The following is a 25,523-nucleotide window of genomic DNA, read 5'->3' on the forward strand; positions in this document are numbered from 1 at the left end:
ATGGTCACTTGAGCATGGCAATAGAGAGAAGCTGTGTCACCGCATCCCAGCAAGGAGTCAACACATCCAGGAAGAAGGGAGAAAATTGGTCGAAAAAGGAGGAAGACAAAAAACAAACATTTTAAATGAGTTGGAACCTGACTGAAGAGAATCGTTCATCATTATTTTTAAATAAGACTCATTTTTCATTTTGGAAGCCCTGAGCTCCAGTGCCACCAAATCACCATTAGCTGTTCTCATTAACATAATGTGGCGATGCCGGTGATGGACTGGGGTTGACAATTGTAAACAATTTTACAACACCAAGTTATAGTCCAGCAATTTTATTTTAAATTCACAAGCTTTCGGAGGCTACCTCCTTCCTCAGGTGTTCACCTGAGGAAGGAGGTAGCCTCCGAAAGCTTGTGAATTTAAAATAAAATTGCTGGACTATAACTTGGTGTTGTAAAATTGTTTACACTCATTAACATAAACACTGCCAGCTCATTCTGTTAAGATCTGTGACAAATGAGTGTGTTAATGACATAGATTCCCTCCTTGTCAAGTACAAAGACAAAGGATAATGCAACGACACACCGTCTCCCAATTTAAAATTAATCAAAAGACTGGTCTGCATTGAAGGCCGGGCGGGATCGCCAACAGGTTCTCTGCACATTCCACCACAGGGTAAATGGAATGCGAAAAGACGGCTTCTCCCTCATCCCAGCCCCGTTGCATAACATGTGAAATGCAGATTGCACCGAATCCAGTATCCCTGCCCACGCCACTGTGATCTCACACTCTGCGGCAGCAGCTCTCACAATGGGTGAGTGACTGGAGGAAAGTTTGCTGTGAGAAGAGGGGAGAGCCGAGCAGGCTGAAAAGCTCTTCTGTCAGAGGGAGCTGGCTGAGAGGAGGGAGAGAGAAAGAGAAAGAGAGAAGCTTTAATTGCCAGAGTCAGGTTACTATCACTTGACTGCTGAATTCTGCGGAGGATTAGCACGTTTGATTCAACTTCAGACCACACAGCGCTGGAAGTGAGGTAGGATTCCGTGAAACCCAATATCTAACTTTTTTTTAAATCGTCTGTTTATGATTCCCCCCCCCCAAAAAAAAACACTTAAGGAGCTGTAGAAGCTTGGGGCTTTTTGCCTGCTGGTAGTATTGAATGAGAACAGTATTCTGGTTTATTTTGACATGTGAAAAAAGGAAGTGATATTTTGGTGGAGAGTGGCAGAGGCAGCCTTCAGTACCATCAGTGTAAAGCAGTGAATTGATGGTGTGCTTTCCTTCAGTTGTAAAACGGTAAATTTCTCTTTTAAAATCTCTTAGTCCATTGAGAGTAGGGATAAACTTGCTTACAGATTTGTAATTTATTTGTGTGTGTGAGAGGGAGTGTGTATTTGTGTGTGTGAGAGGGAGTGTGTGTGAGAGGGAGTGTGTATTTGTGTGTGTGAGAGGGAGTGTGTATTTGTGTGTGTGAGAGGGAGTGTGTATTTGTGTGTGTGAGAGGGAGTGTGTATTTGTGTGTGTGAGAGGGAGTGTGTATTTGTGTGTGTGAGAGGGAGTGTGTATTTGTGTGTGTGAGAGGGAGTGTGTGTGAGAGGGAGTGTGTATTTGTGTGTGTGAGAGGGAGTGTGTATTTGTGTGTGTGAGAGGGAGTGTGTATTTGTGTGTGTGAGAGGGAGTGTGTATTTGTGTGTGTGAGAGGGAGTGTGTGTGAGAGGGAGTGTGTATTTGTGTGTGTGAGAGGGAGTGTGTATTTGTGTGTGTGAGAGGGAGTGTGTATTTGTGTGTGTGAGAGGGAGTGTGTATTTGTGTGTGTGAGAGGGAGTGTGTGTGAGGGGGAGTGTGTATTTGTGTGTGTGAGAGGGAGTGTGTATTTGTGTGTGTGAGAGGGAGTGTGTATTTGTGTGTGTGAACTTGTATGTCTGAGTGAGTACATGTGTGGGAGGGAGTGTAAGAGAGTGTGTAAATTGTATTTGCAGCAAGTTACTGTGCAAACTTCTTCCCCATCCACCTCAATACAGTTTCCTTTGCAGCTTGATGCCTATTTATAATGTTTTTACAATTATTTATTATACTTGCAATTTTCCATTGTATAATGTCTCACTATTGTGTAGGGTCTTGTTGACAAAATAAAACTCTAAATGAAAGCATGTTATCATCCAACTAAACCCTAGGCTGTCATGGTGTAGTGATGTTGCCATAGCAACAAAGGAGTTAAAATTATGCGCTGTTGACCTGCAAAGGGCTTAACCTGAGGTTTGTGAAGTCGATAAATAATCATCCAGAAAGGTAAATAAAACGAGTGCTTTTTAAAAAAATCTTTTTGGTTCACTTTTAAAAATAATAACTTTATTAAGAGAGACACAAATTCACCATTGCACTGAACTCTGGGAACAGTACGGCCTATGGGTAGGACATAAAATGTGAAGTTCTGATATATTTTGGTAAATAGGCTAGCTGTTCAGTCCTCTCCAAAGAAATAAAATGGGTTGAAACAGAGACACGCTAATTATTAGAAGTGAATTGACCTCTTGGACCTTGTAATGTTGGATTAGAATAAAAATATTAAACGATTGAGTGAATCCGACACTGGAGAAACTATAAAGAATGCATTCATTCGATTTGATCCCCGATCCTGAACCTGAGGTAATTATGTGCGACCCAGATTCCACTCTAAAGCTGATCCATTTTATGAGGCAGATAGATGTGGGTTTAATAGAGTGGAACGTGGGTCTGAGCTCATACTGGTCCACTGGTTCTTAACACCTGGTAAAAGTTCACTTCACTTCTCCAAAATCTGCATAACAGCACAGAAACAGGCCATTCGGCCCAACTGCTCCATGCCGGCATTTATGCTGCACACAAGCCTCCTCCCACCTTAATTCATCTCATTCCATCAACATAGCCTTCTATTCCTTTCTACCTCATGTGATTACCTAGCTTCCTCTTAAATGCATCTGTGCTATTCGCCCCAACTACTCCATATGGTAACAAGATCCACATTCTCACCGCTCTCTGAGTAAAGAAGTTTCTCCTGTCAGTCAAATAAAAGGTGAGACCATTGGGAGTAGTTCAGGAACTTTAGCTAACATGGCAAGGACAATCCAATGAGGTACCTCAAAAGGATAGCAAACAGAAGATTAAATCTGCCCAGAACACTTCATATTAATATAGTCAACCAACATGTTAGCAATTTTTTTTTAAAACACAAAACACTTTTAGAATAGTTATTTGCAACAGTTTCTGATTTAAGCCATGCCTGAGGTGAAACAATACTTATTATATTCTTTTTTAAAAAATTGCAGGTTGTTCTGCGGAAACATCACAAGCCTGGAAATGAGTGCTGGCCATATCAGCAGACGACGCTTAACGCTTTTGTATAACAGTCCTCTGTTTTGGCAGAGGAGTTAATCCACTTAAAATAAATGGGTAAAAACCTGGGTTTCAATAGTTGAGCATGCTAAGCGTTCGTCTACAGATGTGGCCTGCAGTAATTTCCAGGCCCTTGCGATAATAGTCGCACCATCAATGCTGAGACGAGTTTGATTAGCTGGATAGTTTCCTACTCTCTTCTTGTGTTATGCGTTAAACTTTTGATTCTGTTGCTTGGCAGGGTGTGATTGCATTTTGATGGAAGGAGCGAAGTAAATCTCATTCCACGCTCCCATAGGGAGTGGCAGGCCACGTGGTCACATTATACAAAACATCAGCTAATAGAAACACACATGTGACAACCTACATGCCTGCCTCAGTTAATTATACATCTCATCACCTGGTAGATTGAACGGGTGGCCGAGCTGCGGTTGTGTGCACATACTCACAGTATGTATGTGTGTCTGCACCATTGTGTGCACGTCTGTGTCAGTCTGTGCTGCATGTGTGATACTTGCACTTTTCTTAGTGTTGCCAGAAGTCCTGACTTTGGCCGATCACCGTGAGGAAAATGGGGGCTTTGCTATTGCCGTGCTCTCTGTCGTCACAAGGTATCACCTCGAGAGGTTGGTCCTATCGTCACGCCAACGGCTGGTGACATCAAACATTAGCTGATTCCGGTTGGATTTCATTGTAAATCTTGGTGTGTGGAGCGCTGTGGGACGCCCTGAGGATTTAGTGAGGCGCTACAATAAATGCAAGTTTTTTTTCCTCCTTTCCTGCTTGGGTTTGTGCCAGTGCCGCAGATGTGGCACAGCTGGTGACAACCGCCAAGTGAACTTGCCACATTTGCTGAGTCCAGCTAGTGGGGAAGACCTGTTTTTTCCTTCTCTCCCGCATCTCACCCGTCTTATTGAATCTGGCAAGTTTATTTTGGATTTGCCACTGACTGTGTCAAACTTGCACATTCAACAACAACAACTTGCATTTATATAGCGCCTTTAACTTAGTAAAATGTCCCAAGACACTTGACAGGGGCGAAATCAGACAAAAATTTGACACTGAGCCACAAAAGGAGGTATTAGGACAGGTGACCAAAAGCTTGGTCAAAGAAGTAGGTTTTAAGGAACATCTTAAAGGAGGAAGCAGAGGTGGTAAAGTTTAGGGAGGGAATTCCAGAGCTTGGGGCCTAGACAGCTGAAGGTACGGCCACCAATGCTGGGGTGAAGGAATTCAGAAGCTGATGACACTGGCATGGCATGATGTCAATATAAAGGCAGTTATAAATTGCTGCTGATGCAGGGGCTGGACACTTGGCTTGCCCATGGAGGCCAATGATCATTGTAACCAGAAAACGAAACATCGCCATAGCAACTTTTAAACAACTGGACATGTGCAAACTCATGACTATTGTCAGCAGTACTTTAGAGCCACAGTCCAACATAAACAGCCAAGGCAGGCTCACTCCTACCTGAACATAAGAACATAAGAAATAGGAGCAGGAGTAGCCCGTACAGCCCCTCGACCCTGCTCCGCTGTTCAATAAGAACATGGCTGATCTACCTCAACTCTACATTCCCGCCTGATCCCCAGATCCCTGAACTGTTTCTTTACAATGTAAATGCAGTTTAATATTTTTTATTCATTCATGGGATGTGGGCGTCGCTGGCAAGGCCAGCATTTATTCCTAATTGCCCTTGAGAAGGTGGTGGTGAGCCGCCTTCTTGAACCGCTGCAGTCCGTGTGGTGAAGATTCTCCCACAGTGCTGTTAGGAAGGGAGTTCCAGGATTTTGAACCAGCGACAGTGAAGTAACAGCGATACATACTCCTGCTGCCCTTGTTCTTCTTGGTACTAGAGGTCGCGGGTTTGGGGGTGCTGTCGAAGAAGCCTTGGCGAGTTGCTGCAGTGCATCTTGTAGATGGTACACACTGCAGCCACTGTGCACCGGTGGTGAGGGGACTGAATGTTTAAGGTGGTGGATGGGGTGCCAATCAAGCAGGCTGCTTTGTCCTGGATGGTGTCGAGCTTCTTGAGTGTTGTTGGAGCTGCATTCATCCAAGCAAGTGCAGAGTATTCCATACACTCCTGACTTGTGCCTTGTAGATGGTGGAAAGGCTTTGGGGAGTCAGGAGGTGAGTCACTTGCCGCAGAACACCCAGCCTCTGACCTGCTGTAGTAGCCACAGTATTTATGTGGCTGATCCAGTTAAGTTTCTGGTCAGTGGTGACCCCCATTGTCTATTTAATACCAATGATGTGCATGTGACTAGATTTACACTACTAGAAAGCAGGTTGCTTTGTGAGTACCAAGCAAAACTGGCAGCTTAAAGCATTGGAAACCTATTTTCCCAATATTCCTCAAGAGTACAACTGTTGTTACACAACTAAGGTTGGGGGTAATAGCTTCTAAGGTCACAGAGTACCAGCATTGTAAATGCATCAGTGCAGATTTCTTCTGGTGTTTCTAGTGAAATCATGAGCTGAAACACGTGCTCATGATTCTGCCAAAAATATTGTGCTGCAGAAATCTTCAATGACATCGCTGCCTGTAGCAGCTGGAGGAACTCTTATTCCATGAATTTGATTTTAGGAGTCAGTGAGCAAAAGTATATTAGGGCCGAAATTCCGACAGCCCCGCTCCACCGGGGGAAATGTGGCAGAGCGAAGCCGAAGTCTGCTGACTCTGAGGGGACAGGGTCAACAGTGGGCCTCACGGAGAAAGAGCTACACAACTCTCTGGCTCCTAAAGGAGCTATCGCACTGTCTTTACGAGGTCACTGATCCCCTTTGGAGCCTTTCAAAGGCTTGTAGCAGAACCTACGAGTGCTCTCAGCTGGCTCATCAGGTTGTATACTGGGGAGAATTTCAAGAGAAGCCTGGGAATTCCCCCAAACATGTCTCCTTGATATAGGAAGGCTCAGGCAGAGGATCTACCCCTCTACTCTTCCCACCAGCTCCCCTCCCTCCACTGGAATTTCCTGGCCGCCTCTCCTGGCTGAATCAAGTTCCGCCCTATTTCCTGCCAGTGATAGGTCCAGGAGCTCGATGGGAATTTTAGACCCCATTATCCATATAATTCTGCTATTTACATTCTTACCAAAATGTAGTTCAGGTTTAACCTCCTGGAAAACAAAACAACTTTCATTTTAAGTAGTGCCTGTTATTGTGGAAAAATGCTTGAGAGTTGGGGTTGCAGTACCTGCCCAGTATCTATCAGGTGAACGTGGCTGTTTGTTGATCATTCATTATTTCTGTAAACACCAGAGGTTCCAGTCTGTGTTGAGTGAGCTGATCTCAGCCAGGCCAGCAGTGGGAGGAACTACAATTGGCCTCTGGAGGGAGGGGAAAAATCAGCCAGTGTTCCCACCACTGACTGCTGTCCAGTGGCCTCTCCTGGAAACTGTGCTTCCCCTCTCATAGATGCATTTAAGGGGAAGCTAGATAAGCACATGAGGGAGAAGGAATAGAAGGTTATGTTGAAAGAGTGAGATGAAGCAAGGTGAGAGGAAGCTCGTGTGGAGCACAAACACCGGCATGGATCAGTTGGGCCAAATGGCCTGTTTCTATACTGAAGATACTATGTAATACTATGTTTGTGTGAACATCAGGTGAGAACGAGCCCTCCATAGTCAAATAGCCTGCTCACCATCTGGACTGGCACATAAAGGATGGCCATTTGGTTGAAGTAGCCATGAAACTGTACCTGAGCAAGAATTGACACCTTCAGGAGACAAATGCAAAAGCGATTTAAAAAAAAAGAAAAACCCTTCAGAGTTTCAACTGAAATCAAACCTGACACACTTTCAAAGAAATATCCTGTTTCCTGTCACTAAAATGACTTCATGAGTTAAAAGAAAGTGGGTGGAAGAAATAAAGAAAATCTAATCGTAATGTTTCACGGAACCGGCAGACCAGTGAGTTGGTGGCATCTGGCAGTGCAGAAATTCACCGGAGAATGAGAGCAGATTCAGCTGAGTTCAATATGACCTTTCAGTGCACGAACTAACAGCAATTATCTGGCCTTCATAATAATACCTGGATTAGAACAGATTGGCATTTAACTGAAACAATACCGCGATACCTAGAGATTAACCTTCCCCTGCCTGCATTCCCATTGTTTGTTAGCAAAGTGTGTACTCAAACACAGGATAAGATTAAATGAGGCCTACCCCTTTAAAAGAATGTAGATGAGAAGATAAAATAAGCGGCCATTGGATTGCTGAAAATTGTGTTGCCATAGTTATCTCACAAACTCTGTCCATAACCAATATTTTTTTGGGGGGATGAAGGGAGATCAGCTCTGCGAGTGGAGCAGTTCCCCGTCCAAGCACTTTAAGTGCTCCAAGGTCAGGCATGGCACAGATTAAAGTTGCCTCTGATTATCCCCAACTGAGCCCCAACCTTAACAGAGCACCCTCCTTACCGCTGCGCCAATGTGAAATCTCCACTTCTGACACGCAGTGGGCTGGCCATTTTATGCTGTGAGCTCACATCCATCAAGAAATGGGCCGAGGCAGCCCAGGTTCGCTTCATGCTGGAACCTGACGACCAGCAGAGAGGAGAGGCATACATCCCATAAACCAGGGATGAATTCAAACCCGGGATCCTGAGATTCAGCAGGAGATCCAACTTGTTGCAACCATACAGTAGCTGAGGTCATCGTGTTAGCCAAATGTGAAATAAAAATGAAGACAAAAAGCAGGCAAGCCACTGCATAGTTCACTAATGGCCAACCATCATGTACTGTGGTAGAAGATATCTTTACATCAAGATGCTTTTATCATTGTTACAAGTGGTTTTGGCCTATTGAGTGCTCTTCTTGCACTTGAAGTCTGTTTGCAGGGGAAAAAAGAGATTTGAGAAATTAGTGAAAAATCTGAGTATACAGTTGGCATTGTAAATGTGTACACATTAACTAAATGTTGTAACTTCTATGTGTACAATGTATATGTATACAATTTTTGTATGTATATGCAATGTATATGTATATAATTTATGTATACAATTCTTTATACATAATTGTAGCTTCCCCCATTGCTCAATTGGTAAAAGCAGAGTGTAAATGGCACTATACGGACCAGAATATTACAAGTTCAGTTCCCCAGTCTGACCTGAGTGAGCTGATCTCAGTCAGGGTGATAGTAATAGTAGGGACACTACAATTAGCCTTAGCACCTCCTGTGTTAGGGAGGGGGGTGGGAATCAAACAGGTTTCTACTCTTGATGCTATCTGGCCTCTAACTGATTTTGCCGCGTTGGAAGTGTGGGCATCAGGGGAGTGCGAATGGGCCCCCCCTCCCCCCCCAAGGTCAAATAGCCTACGAATGGGCACTTGGAGGAGGTAATGGAGGGCCCAAGGAATCAAATCTGGAAGAAGACAGTAGTCATAGAGTTATACAGCACGGATAGAGGCCCTTCGGCCCATCGTGTCCGCGCCGGCCATCAAGCCCTGTCTACTCTAATCCCATATTCCAGCATTTGGTCCGTAGCCTTGTATGCTATGGCATTTCAAGTGCTCATCCAAATGCTTCTTGAATGTTGTGAGGGTTCCTGCCTCCACAACCCTTTCAGGCAGTGAGTTCCAGACTCCAACCACCCTCTGGGTGAAAAAGTTCTTTCTCAAATCCCCTCTAAACCTCCCGCCTTTTACCTTGAATCTATGCCCCCTTGTTATAGAACCCTCAACGAAGGGAAAAAGCTCCTTAGTATCCATCCTATCTGTGCCCCTCATAATTTTGTACACCTCAGTGAAGAGCAGAAAATAGGCAAAATTAAAATCAGAAAAGTTGAAAGAAAATGTAAAATGGCACCGTATAGTAAGTAAGTTGTTATAATTGACTGAAAGGTCACTGTTAGTGAAGGTTGTTACCTGATATATATAGATATATATAATATTGCAGATATCATTATGCCTTATGCCCTGTCGATTCCACGCTGGTGTATAAGACTGAGAGCTGGTCAAGCACAAAGTACTGGCTCTCACTTTCCTGACAGCTCAGTGGGTAAATGCACTGTGAGGTGTGGTGCTTACCCATACAGTCAGGAACATGCTGGCTCTAGGCTGACACTGCAGTGCAGTACTGAGGGAGTGATGCACTGTCTGAGATGCCTTCTTTTGGATGAGACGTTAAACCGAGGCCCCCATCTGCCCTCTCAGGTGGTTGTAAAAGATCCCATGGCACTATTTCAAAGAAGAGCAGAGAAATTCTGCCCGTTGTCTTGGTCAATATTTATCCCTCAGCCAACATCACTAGAACCTGTGATTACATGGTCCATTCTCACGATGCTGTTTGTGGGACCTTGCTGTGCGCAAATTGGCTACCGCGTTTCCTACACTACGACAGTAACTACTTCAAAAGTATTTCGTTGGCTGTAAAGCGCTTTGGGACGTCCTGAGGTCTTCAATCTCAGCCGGAGCTATGGCAGGGGCACTACAATTGGCCTTGAAGTCCTTGGGATAGAGAAGTCAACCGAGGTGACTGTTTTTGACTGTTGTCCCTCCTGGGATATACACGTGTAGACGTCAGATGAGGATTGGACTGGGCTTTGTTGTAATGAATCCAGTACCATGCATAATGTTCACTATCTAAACTCACACATGAAGAATTGAGCAGGAAGGAGCCCTGGCTCAGTTTATTCCCCCCCGCCCCCCCCACCAACTAAGTTGTGCGCGCTGAGAACAATTGTTACTCCATTGTCACACCTTGGCTGAGATCAGTTAACTCAGCACATTTTCTTAGTCTGCACGGCTCGGGTCTTTGGTGGAGAATTCATTTGCCGAGCTTTGTTACCTTTTAATATTAAAGCAAGCTAAGGCAGTATGTTACACAGTGGGTAAAGGCCCCACAAAGTGGTGGACTGTAAATCGATGGTTACTGCGCCTCCCCCGAGGGAGGAAGGGCGAGTCGCCCTGTGCTGGTGGTCGGTATTGGGAGAGGCCCTGGATCAAGTCTTCAGCTATCGGCCTATCTGAGGACGGCATGTATGTGGTGCAGGAAGGCTACGGGGGAGGGGCGGAGAGGAAGAAGCTTAATAAATATAAATAACCATTAAATTATGAGAACTAGCTGGATCGCTCTTGCATAGAGCCGGCACGGACTCGATGGGTCGAATGGCCTCCTTCTGTGCTGTAACCTTTCAATGATTCCAGTCCTAAAAGCAGCCGTGAGTCTGACGTGAGGAAGCTCCCAGAGGATTCCTTCATTAAAATAGCTCCATCAAACCAAAATAGCATCCACTGAACACAGTGACTTTGGAAATTCAACGTAATGATAATCCAGTCATATTTATACAATAATTAATTGTATAAAAGCCACCAAGTACACTCAGAATATTATACAACAGCTTGTTGACCAAACTGCACCCTCTAGTGGACAGAGGTGACATTTTCTCACCAGGAATTAAAATAGAATCATCTTTGGGAAGCTTATAGAGCCTGAAGAGACTTTTTACTTCACTGGAACCTCATGTTTTTTCGCTTTGTTAGAACCTGAACTCTTATGACAGTTTCATTCCGAAAAGTAGGTGCTGAAAATGGGTTAAGAATTCCATCTGCCTCTGGCCTGAGTGTGAGCTCTTCATCCACTTGGAGATAACAGGAGTGGACTCGAGCTGGTCCCTGAGGAGCAGGGTCCCAGCTGAGAGGGTGGGGTGTTTTGTAAAGGAGTTGTAATTTATGTTTTGCCAACAATGGCTGCTTAATCCTACAGAAAGGCTTCCCTGGGAGAGGCAATCCTTTGTCTCTGGGCTTCAGATTGCAAAGAAGACTTAGTTCCCCCCATGTAATTTATGGTCTGGAGGAGGGGGTAGTTTAGTTCATAGCCTATCCTGCAGTTATCTGATTAAATTGAGACCCTGGTCACTTCCCAGTTGCACACAGTTTGCCTTTTGTTGCTGGTATTTAATTTTTGGAGGGAATGCTTCGTGGCTGTTATTAGTGTCTCTTTAGTTACTGATTAGTTGATAGTTCAAGTTGTGACGAGACATTTCGTCATGATGTTAGCAGGAGCCAAGCTGGCTGTTCATTGTGGAGATGCTTTCTGTTTTCCAGCTGTTAATATTCCGCTTTGCAAATTGCTGACTCGACCATCTCGGGCTTAGTCTTGCCAGAAGTTACAAACTTTTACATTTTATTTTCTTTCAACAATGGCACAGATTTTTAAAAAATTATTTAGTCCAAGCTAATCACTTCAAAAAAGAGAATTTCAGTGAAATTAAAAACAGACTGTGGGGATTTAACATTCCCCTGTCTCCCCACATCCCCCCCAAAGGGCCTGGGCCCCAGTACTTTTTATTTTGTTGTTTGTTTAAATGAGAAAATACAAAATTATAGCCCAACGCTGCATCTCTAACTCTAACTGTGGATAAATCAACAACTTAGTTTTTCTCAATGAAGGTGTTGCTAAAACTACAGGTAACAGTTTGAGACTGTTCAGCATAATGCAGGGCTGGCTCTCGCGTTGCTTTTTGTGGAGGGGCGACCGAGCTCACCAGTGTCTGAACACCAGTTAAATTTCAGTGTTAGAGGAGAGCTGACTCTGGTTCAGGAAATCAAAAATGGTTTTTAAAAATTCTCAGGCGGAACGTTTTAAACATCACTTCACAGCTGGAGTCATACTGGAAATGATCTCACACCACTCGCCTGAATCGGAATCATAGAAACATAGAAAATAGGAGCAAGAGTAGGCCATTCGGCCCTTCGGGCCTGCTCCGCCATTCAAAATGATCATGGCTGATCGTCTAACTCAGTACCCTGTTCCCGCTTTTTCCCCATAGCCCTTGATCCCTTTAGCATTAAGAAATATATCTATCTCCTTGAATATAGCTAATGACTTGGCCTCCACTGCCTTCTGTGGTAGATAATTCCACAGGTTCACCACCCTCTGAGTGAAGAAATTTCTCGTCATCTCGGTTCTATCCTGAGACTGTGACCCCTGGTTCTGGACTCCCCAGCCATCGGGAACATCCTCTCTGAATCAGATCTTGCAACCGAATTGGACCTTGGTGATATCGCATTGATACAAACTGCATGGTATAACTGACCAAGGAGACTATTAGAAACGCTCCAAAACAGTGTGAGAGGTTTGCTAATAAACTCACTTTTTCCTCAAAATGATTGGAATCATAGAATCATACAGCACAGAAGGAGGCCATTCAGCCTATCATGCCTGTGCTGGCTCTTTGAAAGAGCTGTTCAATTAGTCCCACTCCCCTGCTCTTTCCCCATAGCCCTGCAAATTTTTCCACTTCAAGTATTTATCCAATTCCCTTTTGCAAGTCATTATTGAATCTGCTTCCACCACCCTTTCAGGCAGTTCATTCCTGATCATAACAACACACTGAGAGTAAAAAAATGTTTTCCTCATGTCACCTCTAGTTCTTTTGCCTATTACTTTAATTCTGTATCCTTTGGTTACTGACCCCTCTACCAATGGAAACAGTTTCTCCTTATTTACTCTATCTTTGAATACCTCCATCAAATCTCCCCTTAATCTTCTCTGCTCTAAGGAGAACAACCCCAGTTTCTCTAGTCTCTTCATATAACTCTTCAGTCTTTCATCCCTGGTACCATCCTAGTAAATCTCCTCTGCACCCTCTCTAAGGCTTTGACATCACTCCTCAAGTGTGGTACCCAGAACTGGACACAATAATCCAGCTGAGGCCTAACCAGTATTTTGTAAAGGTTTAATATAGTCAATAGTAAAACTGTCTCTACACAACTGTTTCGGGGAAGCAGGAGCACAGATTTAGAAAAATCGGTAAGTATATTCACTGGCCTTCTCTCTAATTCTTGCTGAGGTTCGGCACCATAGACACCAGCAGCCCGCCGCCATCTTGCCCCTAGTGGCCATCCTTCTTGTGTGACTCTAGACAGCGAGTGTTGGCAGGTTATTGAGTTATGGGGGGGACATGAAATACAGAGCAGGAATTGAATCTAGGACCCTCCCAGTCTGTATGGGTCGGTATCAAACTGGTCAGTGAACATACACATGGGCATCAAGGGGAAATGGAGGATTTTTGTAAACATAGGAAGGAATACGGAAACAGGAGTCAGCCATTCAACCTCTCGAGCCTGCTTTGCCATTCAATTAGATCATGGCTGATCAGTATTTTAACTCTATCTACCCGCCTTGGTTCCATAACCCTTAATACCCTTGCCGAACAAAAATCTATCAACCAAGACTTTAAATAACAAAAATAAAATCAGTAAAAATATGTGAGTTGGTTGAATCCATTGAATACGTTCTCTGGTTCTATAAATCTCTCTTTCCCCCCCACCCCCCAAGTGCAATAGAGCCTCCTCCTATTCATGCTCCTGGCTGAGCTCCTGTTATTACAGTAAACTGCTGCTACAAAACATTCTCAGAGTTTCAAATCCAAGCGTCTGTGTTTCAATTATGCTGGGAGCCACAATTCTGCTTAGCCAGGCAGCCCCGCGGTTTCACGAATGTCGTTCAAATGCCACAGAATCGAGACCTATATTTTGTAACGAAATCCATGCCAAAGAGAGCTAGCAAATTGAGCTCAGCAACAGTACAGCTGAATTCTATCTCAGATTTCAGCTATTGAGAGGCAATTTTCAAACCATACCAGGCAAATGTTTTATTTATTTTTAAGTCAAGCAAAAAATAAAGCAGTTTTAAAAAAAAAATGCTTTTTTGTTATCTCAAATATTCCTCTCCATGTTGGAGCGGTTGGGGGAGGGGGAAAGAAATGGGACAAGCAGCAGACTGTGCCACACTCCACGGCAACGCCATTAGAGACTGGCCAGTGCAAAGCACAGTCATAGCAAAAGGAAAAACGGTAAAATCGGTGACAATGGCAAGACCGTTGGAAACTTTACCTCAACGGCTGAGTAAAAAAAAATTCTCCTCATTTTCCCCCTTGGCTTTTTTGCCTATTATCTTAAATCTGTGACCTCTGGTTACCGACCCTCTTACCAGTGGAAACTATTTCTCCCTATTTACTCTATCAAAACCCCTCATAATTTTGAACACCTCTGTTAAATGTCTCCTTAACTTTCTTTGCTCTAAGGAGAACAATCCTAGCTTCTAAAGTCTCTCCACATAACTGAAACCTCTCAGCCCTGGTACCATTCTAGTAAATCTACTCAGCATCCTCCCCAAGGCCTTGACATCTTTCCTAAAGTCTGGTGCCCAGAATGGAACCCAATTCTCTAGCTGAGGTCTAACCAGTGATTTATAAAGGTTTAGCATAACTTCCTTGCTTCTGTACACTGTGCCTCTGTTTATAAAGCCAAGGATGCGATATGCTTTTTAAACAGCTTTATCAACGTGTCCTCCCACCTTCAAAGATTTGTATATGTGCACCCCCAGGTCTCTCTGTTCCTGTACCCCCTTTAAAATTGTACCATTTAATTTATATTGCCTCTCCTCATTTTTCCTTCCAAAATCTTTTTTGTGGAATTTATCAACGTGCCATTACTAGTTACTAAGGTGGTTAGCTTTCATAAAATTAACAACAATTTTCAGGTAAATACCTCTTCACGGCATATTTCATGCCACCTCTTCCGGAACTTTCTTCAGTCTAATTTAAGCCCTGTGTTTGGTTTTCACCAACCACTCCCTTCTTTACAAAGTGCAATTTCTATTTATCAAAATCCTGACAGCACCAGAGCTTTAATTAAACTAGAGGGCCGAGTATTTTACATCGAGGTACGTCAAAACTACAGTGCAGAAACAGGCCATTCGGCCCAACTGGTCTATGCTGGCATTTATGCTCTACATGAGTCTCCTCCCTCCCTACTTCATCTAACCCTATCAGGAGGCCCTTCTATTCCTTTGTCTCTCATGTGCTTATCTAACTTCCCCTTAAAGATAAAAAGAAAAACAATCTAAATTTCCAGCATTTTCCGATTTTAATTTGCAACAGGTTAATTGGCATATGAGAAAAGGGTTAACATGTTGAGTGTACACCCTGCATAAGTTCTGACACACAGTATATAGAATTACATAGAATTTACAGCACGGAAAACAGGCCATTCAGCCCAATTGGCCTATGCCAGAATTTGTGCTCAACGCCAGCCTCCTCCCACCCCTCTTCATCTAACCCTATCAGCATATCCTTCTATTCCTTTTTCCCTCATGTACTTATCTAACTCCCCTTTAAATGCACCTGTGATATCCCCTTAAATGTATCTATGCATTCTGACAAAATCCTACACCTAAAGGGTCCTGTCTTTTATTCCTCTTTTCAGCTATCAGTGGGCCTGCTGCTTATTTCAAGCATTATTTGTTTTATTTTCTTGGTTTTTAAGCACTAATTAGCATCGAACGCAGTTACTTTCTCTCCATTTCTTCGGCAGCAGGTCTTGAGTTGGGCCAGCTGAACGTTTGTAGCACCTCTCTCTGAGTAGTGTTGTCAACAGTGCCCCGGACTCTGTAATGTGGATTGGTAACATCTTAATCAACAGTGGATCAAATTCTTTTCATGGTGTAGTCTAACAACATGCTTGGATGCTTTAGCCTCAGAATAGCACCTCTGAGCCTCTCAGTGTTCGGTGCGTGAATGGGCCACTCGGGGGCTTTGTGCTGTTTGTTTTCCGCCCTATTCTGCCCGAGTCAAATCTACATGCCAATAGAAACAGAACAGGATTTTTTTTTTAATCATGCACGTTTGGATTTTTTTTTGTTATAGAATTTTTTTTATGCTGTATAAATCATTCACCCTGTTGTAACGCTTTTTGTCGTTTGAAAAACTGAGTAGAACTGGCAACGGAGTGTAGTACTTTAAATTCTAGCCTTGATCGAAAGCAGTAATGGTACTTGCTGTGTTTTTTAATTGGATTCCATTTGCACGAGTCGTCAGTAAAACAGTGTCAGGAATACTCACTGAAAGACAATATTTTTGTGTTTTATTTTTTACTTATGTCTGGGAGGTTTTATTATTTTTGTAGTAGAGTCTGAGATCCTGAGCCTTATGTTTTAGTTACAGATCCTGAGCCAGTTCCTGGTTTTTGCCCCATTTATGTGAGTGGCAGGGCTATTTCCTGTTTCTCTATCTCCTCTCCAGAAACTGCTGACTCTTATCAATGTGCAGTCCCCCAGGCACCATCAGACCTCCTGGTACCTTGGCCAAGTACATATCCTTTATGTGTAAACCTTGACATTCGAGAATCATTGTAGGATTACATTGAGTCTACAGCACAGAAACATTTATGCTCCAAATGAGCCTCTTTCCACCCCTCTTCGTTTAACCCTATCAGCATATTCTAGCTTCCCCTTAAATGCATCTAGGCTATTCGTCTCAATTATTACTTGTGGTAGCAAGTTCCACATTCTTGCCACTCTTTGATTAAAGAAGTGTCTCCTGAATTCCCTATTGGATTTATTAGTGACTATCTTATACTTATGACCTGTAGTTTTGGACTCCCCCATAAGTGGAAACATTTTCTCTACATCTACCCTATCAAACCCTTTAATTATCTTTAAGACCTCTACCAGAGCACCCCCCCCCCCAGCATTCTCTTCTAGAGAAAAGCGCCCCAGCCTGTTCAGGCTATTCGACCACAGTTGTGAGGGTAGGGGAGGGGGTGCGGGAAGGAATCATAGTTGAGCCTTATCACGTATTCACCCACATATACACTTTCAGCAAGGGTCACAGAAGAGTGGTTAGGAGCCCTGGTTAATTTTTTCCCCCCTCCCTCCCTCCCTCCCTCCCTCCCTAGCCCCAGGGCATCATGGCCTATTTGTGGCTCCTTCCCCAGAAAGTTAGATCTGAAAATCCTTGTGATGCTAATGTCCCTGATAACGCCATTTGTGAGACTGGCAGGTGCACATTCCTACAGCTGCATATACTCCACCTGACCGGTGACTTATCAAGGTATATCAGTTAAGGGAGGGGGAGGGAAAAAAAGGCAAGCCGTTCCAACAGTTAATAAGTGCACCAGAAGGCATTATTATACCATTAGTACTTCAAGATTCATTTTGGCACAAGACAAAAGAGAATCCTTTTGTGTAAAAACGCATGAAAATGCAGCTTCGCTTCGGCAGAGACAGGCTCCAGGACAAGAGATGCTTCAGTTAGATAAACTAAGAGGGCCAGATTAAACCCCCATGTGATGTTGCATTAGATAATAATCCCACAATAACGCCAGCTAGTGTCAGCTGCGGCTCAGTAGGTAACACTCTCGCCTCTGAGTCAAAAGGTTATGGGCTCAAGTCCCACTCCAGAGACCTGAGTGCATAATCCAGGCTGCTGCTGTAGTACAGTACCAAGGGAGTCCTGCACTGTTGGAAGTGCAGTCTTTCAGATGAGACGTTAAACCGAGGCCCCATCTGCCCTCTCAGATGGATATAAAAGATACCATGGCACTATTCAAAGGAGAGCAGGGGAGTTCTCCCCGGTGTCCTAGCCAACATTTATCCCTCAACCAACACCTAAAACAGATTATATGGTCATTTATTTCATTGCTATTTGTTGGACTTTGCTGTGTGCAAATTGGCTGCCGCGTTTCCTACATTGCAAAAGTGACTACACTTTAAAGTACTTCATTGATTGTAAAGCGTTTGGGGGTGTCCTGAGGTTGTGAAAGGTGTTATATAAATGCATTGGATAAATACTTGAAGGGGAGAAAATTGCAAGGCTTAAGGTATGGGGAAAGAGCAGAGGAGTGGGCCTAATTGGATAGCTCTTTGAAAGAGCCGGCACAGGCATGCCAGATGGCCTCCTTCTGTGCTGTAAGATTCTATGATACAAAATCCTTCTTTCTTCTTCTTTCACCTTATCACCCAGTCCAGAGGCCAGTCTAGACCCAAAGAGATTCTACTTTCAGCTTGTTCTAGGGAACTAGGCTAACCCAGCACAGTCCTGGGATCTTCCTGCTTTATAAGGTTTAGCTGCTCACTGGATAAACTTGCTGAAACATCAGGTCAGCTCCAGTTAAAGTAGTTTAAGTTTGACCAGTCAGTGTTGATTTTAGCTGATCTCAGCCAAGGTGGCAGTTTGGGCATTACAGTTGACCTCAGTATCGCTGGGATGGGGAAAGGGAGAAAAAGAAATCAGCCAGGGTTCCCGCTTCTCATGTGACCCAGTGACCTGTGCTGGAAAGTGTGTAAACTTTGACTGACTCCTCCCTTGCTCAAATAGTCGCCAGCTCACATGATATATGGTCACTTGGATGGCAGGCTACATCTATAGAGCCATGGACCTATATTATTCAAGAGGAAAGAGGTGCCAATTAGAGGGAAAAAGAAATATTTTAATCAGAATAAAACATCTTCTGAAGGATTTCTAAATAAATTAAATCCAAACCAGTTTCACAGTGAAGTAAACTTGCTGCATAAACTGGATGTTGCATTGGATGGGATGGGCACTTTGCTCCATTTACTGTCTGATAGAGGTCAATTCTGAGGCTAGTTTGGAGGGAGGGGGTGGGGTCTGACACATTATTTTCCTTGCACATTCTTGGTAAATTTTCAATTTTGTGGAGAAAAAAAAAACAGGTTACAAAGAATCTAAAATAAGACCTGGAGTCCCTCACACACCCGTCGTGTCTCCTTGGCTTTTACCCAGCCTGCAGACAGTATTTAAGAAAACCAATCACAAAGATTTATTTATTTGCCCTCCATTGGCGGAGTTACGCAGAGGAATTTCTGTTTTGTGTTTCTGGAATATCGGCCCGGGTCGATGAAATTCTGGAAATTTCCAGGACACCGTTTTGTAAGCTTTATACAAACCTTCTTTATATATTTTGGAACACAGTAGTGCTCAATGTAAGGCCGCTGGTGATTGTGCGAGGGCCTCTCTGAACTAACTGAAGTGTACGAAGGGAGTGAGATTTGCCCGCGAATGGAGCTGTAGAAGCCGGGTTCGAGTCCAGTCAGCCCTCCTGCCTGTTGTAATTTCTTATAAGGGGCCACTTTGTTGATAGATGCACCAACAGGGTCTCAGTGATACATGCTGATAGGATTTTTAAATTTCCATAGAAAGTTTTCAAACTGTTGTCGTTGTTTCTGTTTACCTCACCTATCCCTTGACTTTGTGCTCGCCTCGGATTAGATTGTGTCACCACCGCCCCACCCCCCCGCCCCCCCCCAGACCAGATGTTTGCAGCAATGTGTACTTTGGGCCCAGAAACATCTGGACTGAAAGATGAGGCAAAGCGTTCCCACCTGAAGGGAGATAGCCCAATCTGCGGCTTCTCACTGCTGTGCTCTGATAAGCGTTCCAAGGGTTTGGTTAATGATCTCAAGGGTTTGGAGGTTGCCTTTGGGTTTCTTTCCCCCCCAGGTGCTTTCTCAGCAGGAGCAGCGTTTGTAGACAGGAGGACGATAGTGGAGACCTTTGTTTACTGATTAAAAACTCCCTTTGATGTGAAGGACATAAACCAGGACCTCAGCTTTCGACATAAACTGTGGTAGAAAGTGACTGCGACCCATCGGTTACAATATTAATAGGGAAAGTGAGTCACGGAATAACATTTGAAAGAAGAATTAAAGTTTTAAAAACAAACATTCAGAAACTGAAGTATTATTTTAATATCAGCCCAGTTTTCTATTTTCATCCCCCTCCCCCCTCCAGTGTTTCCTTCTGATTTTCAATAAACTCCTGTAGATGTTGACTCGTGCTGGGATATGATTCCTTGCTCTTCGGGTAGTTCTCCAGTGCCTCGCCCAAGCGACCATTCTTTAGGTGTGAGCCTGGTGTGGGCTATTTACCTTCCGAGGCAATCCTGTCTTTATCTACTGGGATAATAATATTATAAGGGGCAAAGAGGGAGAGGAATTTTTGAAATGTGTTCAAGATAACTTTTTTGACCAGAACGTTTCCAGCACAACGAGGAAGGAGGCATTACTGGACCTGGTTCTAGGAAATGAGGTGGGCCAAGTCGGGGAGCATTTAGGGAGCAGCGATCATAGTATCACAAAGTTTAGAATAGCTATGGAAAAAGACACGGACCACTCTAAAGTAAAAATACTCAGTTGGAGGAGGGTCAATTTCAATGGGATGAGAACAAATCTGGCCCGGGTAAATTGGAATCAAAGATTGGCAGGCAAAACTGTAATTGAACAGTGGGCGGCCTTTAAAGAGGAGATGGTTCCGGTACAGTCTAGGTACATTCCGACGAGGGAGAAAGGTAGGGCAATTAAAGCCAGAGCTCCCTGGATGACAAAAGAGATAGAGAGTAAGATGAAGCAGAAAAAAGGGGCATATGACAGGTGTCAGGTTGATGACAGAAGTGAGAACCAGGCAGAATATAGAACATTCAGAGGGGAAGTGAAAAAGGAAATAAGAGGGGCAAAGAGAGAGTATGAAAATAGACTGGCAGCCAACGTAAAAGGGAATCAAAAGTCTTCTACAGGTATATAAATAGTAAACGGATAGTAAGAGGAGGGGTGGGGCTGATTAGGGACCATAAAGGAGATCTACTCATGGAGGCAGAGGGCATTGCCGAGGTACTAAATGAGTACTTTGCATCTGTCTTTACTAAGGAAGAAGATGTAGCCAGAATCTCAGTAAAGGAAGATATAGTTGAGATACTGGATGGGCTAAAAATTGATAAAGAAGAGGTACTTGAAAGGCTAACTGTACTTAAAGTAGATAAGTCACCCGGTCTGAATGGGATGCATCCTAGGTTGCTGAGGGAAGTAAGGGTGGAAATTGCAGAGGTACTGACCATAATCTTCCAAACATCCTTAGATATGGGGGTGGTTCCAGAGGACTGGAGAATTGCTAATGTTACACCCTTGTTCAAAAATGGGTGTAAGGATAAATCCAGCAACTACAGGCCAGTCAGTTTAACCTCGGTGGTGGAGAAACTTTTAGAAATGATAATCCGGGACAGAATTAACAGTCACTTGGACGAGTGTGGATTGATTAGGGAAAGCCAGCACAAATTTGTTGAAGGCAAATCATGTTTAACTAACCTGGTAGAGTTTTTTGATGAGGTAACAGGGAGGGTAGATGAGGGCAATGCAGTTGATGTGGTGTAAATGGACTTTCAAAAGGCGTTTGATAAAGTGCCGCATTGTGGGCTTGTCAACAAGATTGCGGCCCATGGAATTAAAGGGGGCAGTAGCAACATGGATACAGAATTGGCTAAGTTACTAAGAAGTTACAGAGAGTAGTGGTGAACGGTTGTTTTTCGGACTGGAGGGAGGTGAACAGTGGTGTTCCCCAGGGGTCAGTGCTGGGACCACTACTTTTCTTGATATACATTAATGACTTGGACTTGGGTGTACAGGGCACAATTTCAAAATTTGCAGATGACACAAAACTTGGAAAGGTAGTGAACAGTGAAGAGAATAGTGATAGACTTCAAGAGGATATAGACAGGCTGGTGGCATGGGTGGCAGATGAAATTTAACACACAAAAGTGATACATTTCGGTAGGAAGAACGAGGAGAGGCAATATAAACTAAAGGGCACAATTCTAAAAGGGAACAGAGAGATCTGGGGGTATATGTGCATAAATCGTTGAAGTTGGCAGGGCAGGTTGAGAAAGCGGTTAAAAAAGCATATGGGATCCTTGGCTTTATAAATAGTGGCATAGAGTACAAAAGTAAGGAAGTTATGATGAACTTTTATAAAACATTGGTTCGGCCACAACTGGATTATTGAGTCCCGTTCCGGACACCGCACTTTAGGAAAGATGTGAAGGCCTTAGAGAGGGTGCAGAAGAGATTTACTAGAATGATTCCAGGGATGAGGGACTTTAGTTACGTGGATAGACTGAAGATGCTGGGGTTGTTCTCCTTGAAACAGAGACGGCTGAGAGGAGATTTGATAGAGGTATTCAAAATCATGAGGGGTCTCGACAGAGTAGATAGAGAGAAACTATTCTTATTGGCAGAAGGGTCAAGAACAAGAGGGCATAAATTTATGGTGATTGGCAAAAGAACCAAAGGTGACATGAGGGAAAAACTTTTTTACACAGCGAGTGGTTAGGATGTGGAATGCACTGCCCGAGGGGGTGGTGGAGGCAGATTCAATCATGGCCTTCAAAAGGGAACTGAATAAGTACTTGAAGGGAAAAAAATTGCAGGGCTACGGGGATAGGGCGGGGGAGTGGGACTAGCTGGATTGCTCTTGCATAGAGCCGGTGCGGACTCGATGGGCCGAATGGCCTCCTTCCGTGCTGTAACCTTTCTATGATTCTATACGTGTATGTACTTCCCAGCACGAGTCACTGGAGCAAGGTACAGCCTTGGCTGTTTATTTTATTCCCCTTCCCTGATTCAATTAATATTGCCCCCATCACTTCAATTATCAGTCTTAGCTTAGTTGGTAGCATTCTTGACTCTTAGTCAGAAGGTTATGTGTTCAAGACCCACTCCAGGACTTGAGTACATAATCTAGGTTAATATTTCAGTGTAGTACTGAGGGAATGCTGCATTGTTTGAGGTGAGATGTTAAAGTGAGGTTCAGCCTGTGTAGGAGATCCTGTGGCACTATTCAAAGAAGAGCAAGGCAGTTCTTTTTTCGGTCAGCTAGTGCTGGTAATGGTTCTGCTGTTGCCATTTACAGCTACTCCTGACCAATCTCTTTTGTTTCTTAACTTGTCCCATTACCACCTCCCTTGCATTGCACCATCATCCCTTTTGTCCTCGTGCCTTCTACCCTATCACAGACCTTCCCTTTTGTTCTTTCCTCCCCTCCCCCCCCCTTCCCCTGGCTCTGTACTTGCTTAAAAACTTTAACTCTTCAACGTCTTCCAGTTCTGACGAAAGGTCTTCGACCTGAAACGTTAACTCTGTTTCTTTCTCCACAGATGCTGCCTCACTTGCTGAGCTTCTCCAGCATTTTCTGTTTTTATTTCAGTTCTCCTAGTATTCTGGCCAATGTGTATCCCTCAACCAACACCACCAAAATTATTTGGTCATTTATCTCATTTACTGTTTGTGGGACCTTGTTAGTGTGCTGTGTTTTCCCTAAAAAAACAATAGTGACCACACTTTGAAAGTACTTCATTGGCTGTGAAGTGCTTTGGGGTGTCCTGAGGATGTGAAAGGCGCTATATAAATGCAAGTTGTTTCATTCATTTAGATCAGCTAACTAATCACATGCCAAGGAGCCTAGACCTCCCTACACTCTATGGCTAGGTGCCACAGAGCCCAGTGCATTTACTCATTGGGGAGCTTACATGTCAACACAAATGAAGCATACTCCAACTTCTGGATAGCCATTATGTTTGAGCTGGGGTGGACCCTTCAGAAACAATGTACCACAGCTTCTTAGTAACTGTATAAAGTGAAAAGGGGAGGGTCCATTTTACAGATTCATGCTGTCAGCATGGAGCTTCTCACGTCAGGAGTGTACATCAGGAACTTTAATTTTAATGGAGCCTGCTGACCTCCATGTCCAAATTCCTGACATTTGCTGCAGATTTGTGAAACTGCGGGCCATCAGTAGGACTTCATAAAATATACTCTTTGACCTTTTAGTAATTTCCTAAGCTCAGCTTTAAAGGGTGCATTTTCCAAATCCTCAACCATGTCGAGACACCTGGCATGCTGCGAGCGCGTGACAGAACATTGGGAAAAGCCACTATCTACCCTCGACTGTAAAGTTTCCTCTGGAACATATGGATCCTGTAACTTCTCATTCAACGCTAGGCGAGAGGGAACCGCTGAATTTTTTTGTGCTTGTTAAGGTGAGAGATGGCAGTGCTGAGGAAAGGAACCTTTTTTTGGGCTATTTCAGGGGTATGTTTTTTTCCCCCAGATCAGGTGGGTTATGGGCGGGAGGGCAGAGAAAATCAATGTTTTTGGGAGCGGGCAGAAACCCCGCCTCCAACCCACCCATTTTTGGGTTTAACCCAGGCAGATCTGTGTGCATGTGGAGAGCAGTCACCAGGAAGTCTCGTCCCCAATTAAATCCGGCGAGCCAATACTTAAAGGGGCAATGTATCTCATTGAGAAAGTTAAGATACTTTATATTTTGTGTATTGGACAATTAAAATGATTTTAACCTTACCTGTTCGAGTTTCTCATCGCTTCCGATTCACGACAGGTGAAAGCAGGCAGGAAGGGCCGGATCCATGGGGTCAGTGCCATTATTGCTCTGCTTGTTGGCCTGGAGGAGCAGGAGTGCTTCATCCAGGCCCAACAAGCCGACCTGGCGTGATTGGACCTCCGCAATCGGCTGGCCCCCTCCCCATGTCCGAACCCCAACCTCCGATGTCCGACCCCCCCGAGCCCCGATGTCCGACCCATCTGATGTCCGACCCCCCCCCCCCCCCCGATGTCCACTCTCCGATCTCCAGCCCCCTGATGTCCAGTCTCCGATGTCCACTCTCCGATCTCCAACTCCCGATGTCCACTCTCCGATCTCCAGCCCCCTGATGTCCAGTCTCCAATGTCCAGTCTCTGATCTCCAGCCCCCAGATGTCCAGTCTCCGATCTCCAGCCCCCCGATGTCCAGTCTCCGATGTCCACTCTCCGATCTCCAGCTCCCGATGTCCACTCTCCGATCTCCAGCTCCCGATGTCCACTCTCCGATCTCCAACTCCCGATGTCCACTCTCCGATCTCCAGCCCCCTGATGTCCAGTCTCCAATGTCCACTCTCCGATCTCCAGCTCCCGATGTCCACTCTACGATCTCCAGCTCCCGATGTCCACTCTCTGATCTCAAGCTCCCGATGTCCGCTCTCCGATCACCAACTCCCGATGTCCACTCTCCGATCTCCAGCTCCCGATGTCCACTCTCCGATCTCCAGCTCCCGATGTCCACTCTCCGATCTCCAGCTCCCCGATGTCCACTCTCCGATCTCCAGCTCCCCGATGTCCACTCTCCGATCTCCAGCTCCCCGATGTCCACTCTCCGATCTCCAGCTCCCCGATGTCCACTCTCCGATCTCCAGCTCCCCGATGTCCACTCTCCGATCTCCAGCTCCCCGATGTCCACTCTCCGATCTCCAGCTCCCCGATGTCCACTCTCCGATCTCCAGCTCCCCGATGTCCACTCTCCGATCTCCAGCTCCCCGATGTCCACTCTCCGATCTCCAGCTCCCCGATGTCCACTCTCCGATCTCCAGCTCCCCGATGTCCACTCTCCGATCTCCAGCTCCCCGATGTCCACTCTCCGATCTCCAGCTCCCCGATGTCCACCAACTCTCCGATCTCCAGCTCCCCGATGTCCACCAACTCTCCGATCTCCAGCTCCCCGATGTCCACCAACTCTCCGATCTCCAACTCTCAAT

General features: G+C 44.6%; 1 protein-coding gene across 6 annotated transcripts in view; it reads left to right on the forward strand.

Moving 5' to 3' along the window:
- The first annotated feature begins 791 nt into the window (after nucleotides 1-791).
- LOC137320848 (fibroblast growth factor receptor 3-like) overlaps nucleotides 792-25,523 on the forward strand; it is a 181,645-nt gene continuing 156,913 nt past the window's right edge. For 4 of the 6 annotated variants that reach the window (XM_067982749.1, XM_067982776.1, XM_067982804.1 and 1 more), the window contains exon 1: nucleotides 792-1,021. The gene's annotated coding sequence lies outside the window, so the exon portion shown is untranslated. The remainder of the gene's footprint in view (nucleotides 1,022-25,523) is intronic. The other 2 variants (XM_067982785.1, XM_067982795.1) reach the window with 1 other exon arrangement.

Source organism: Heptranchias perlo, chromosome 1 (genome assembly GCF_035084215.1).
Source record: "Heptranchias perlo isolate sHepPer1 chromosome 1, sHepPer1.hap1, whole genome shotgun sequence".
NCBI classification, from domain to species: Eukaryota; Metazoa; Chordata; class Chondrichthyes; order Hexanchiformes; family Hexanchidae; genus Heptranchias; species Heptranchias perlo.